The sequence below is a fragment of the Agrilus planipennis genome, unplaced genomic scaffold (genome assembly GCF_000699045.2).
Source record: "Agrilus planipennis isolate EAB-ADULT unplaced genomic scaffold, Apla_2.0 scaffold220, whole genome shotgun sequence".
NCBI lineage: Eukaryota > Metazoa > Arthropoda > Insecta > Coleoptera > Buprestidae > Agrilus > Agrilus planipennis.
Window position 1 is genome coordinate 144,175 of NW_020439189.1, and position 2,297 is coordinate 146,471.

The following is a 2,297-nucleotide window of genomic DNA, read 5'->3' on the forward strand; positions in this document are numbered from 1 at the left end:
ATTAACTAAATTAATTATTAATACACATGTCGATGCCATAAATTATAATTTTATAGCCGGTACTTAAGTATCTATTAGGTATAATATAATAACGTCAAAAATATTTCACTTTCCGTTAACTGGAAGTCGCCATCGACTTTTTACTCGGAATGAAAAGCGTGAGAATGTTGAAAGTAACTTCCTGACGAAAACAAATTAAATAATCATTGTCTAGTGAGCGAAAACCTCTCGTGCATTTCTATCGGCCATTGTCTGGTGTCAAAAGATGATCCCGTCAGCGGGATGCCGCCCCTTATCTATAAACAGTCCGGTGACGACTTTCGACCCTAATTATATAAGTACAGGGATTAAGGACGCGTGTCAAACAAATTAGCCTCAACTCAACCATAAAACGCCGAATCGGATTCATTCTGGTTATAATTTATTTTTAAAGGACCCTTATAAAGAATTAAAAGTAGATCAGTACTAAATACGCTGTAAAGGGTTTTATTAAAAAAAGATATGGTTAGGTATTAGAAGGCAACTATTTCTTTTAGAAAAACACTAAAATATAAAAATGTGAAAAATTTCTTTGGTTATCAATTTACCAATAGTGTACACAAAGTGGTTACTAACAAGACATTATCTGTGAATTCTGAAATCGCTTTTGTAGTTATCTTCCCTGGACAAAAATTTTCACTCTCTCAGTTANGGGTCTAATATTTGGATCTCATTGGCAGATCTTGAATTTATTACGGATTTGACGAGAAACGACCCAAATGAAATGGTCCGAAAACTTCTTAAGCATTTTATCGAAGAATAAGTTTTATCAAAATCGTGTAATAAATAAAGTAATAAATCGTCATATAATTTTATAAAATATTTTTTACAGACTGGACGAAAAATCAGGATCTTTCTATGAAAGACTCGAGTCTCTCGTTCAGAGACTGGACGCAGAATGAGGATCTCTCTATGAGCGGCTCGAGTCTCTCGTTCAGAGACGCTAAACAGTTTTTTTGACAGTCTCTCTCAGCGACACCACAGAGACTCGATGAGAGACGGAGACTCGAGTCTCGCTTTTAGAAACTCTGAGAGACTGGACATTTTTATCTCGGGTTGATAAGCAATAAATAATGAAAAAGTTTAGCTTACCCTTATAAAATTCTTAAAAGTTTTTCATTTTCCTTTAATAAAGACTGATGAAGACTTTTTCCTTCTGTTTTTTGTTTGTTTATAGGATGCACCTAGAATTACGTATTGTTTCCTTCGTCGTGTAGCAACAACTAGCGCAATATCTACAGATGAAGTAAACGAAATTGCTTAAAAATTTTCAATAAGATTTTGCAAATAAAATATATCTTTTGTTATTTCTATCTACAACTATTTTGAGATTTCTTTCTGTGTATCGATCCTAACAGTGAATTAATAATAAAATAAACTTTTACCGTTTGAACACATTTACCATTATAAATAATACTATGTCAGTCAATAACACCCTTTTTCGATAAAAGGTTTAGACCTAGGTATATTTATGACTAATACACACATTTTTTGGGTAATTGTTAGTCTACCACTTCGGCCTAAACTAATAACTATTAGGAAAAGTCGGAGCTGCGTGACATTTAACGTTTTGAGTGCACGTGGCGACGCGTGCCAAAAAATCTGTTCTTGTTCACGTGCCAACGTGCCTAAAAAATAGTCGGGGAGCTTTTTATTCATGACTTGGTGGCATTTAATATTTAATAGCAGAGGGGGTGCTACAGAGACTATGTTATGAGTTTAGGATGATTTTCGTATAAATTGTAAACAAATTTATTTTAATTTTTAAAATGAATTACTTATTGATTAGTTAAATTGGTTGGGATAGTTATGTAATTTGTTACAATACATATGTGTAGTTAGACTGTTAGACCAATTGGGTTTAAACATTGATCATTTATATTTAATGTGCTGACCTTTACTGACCTTTCATATTTAAAAACTGATTATCAAAGGATTTAAATAGTTTGACCAAAATGTGTTGTAATAAGGTATTGACCAATAAAATAATTGATGCAGGTATGGAATACAATATCATGTTTAATGTAAAAGTTGCACAGTAATATTTGCTAATAATTACAGTAGAATCCGCTTATAATGACATCGAAGGGAAATGACAAACACGTCATACAAAGCATACGAGGGTGGATTGATAAGTTTCCGGCCTAACCAAGAGATGACGCCACTAGGCCTACCTTGAGGTGACATTCTATAGTACCATCCTTGGATAGCTTGTAGCTATAGTTTCAGCCCGATCTCCTTGCTAGTGTAGGTTTGAC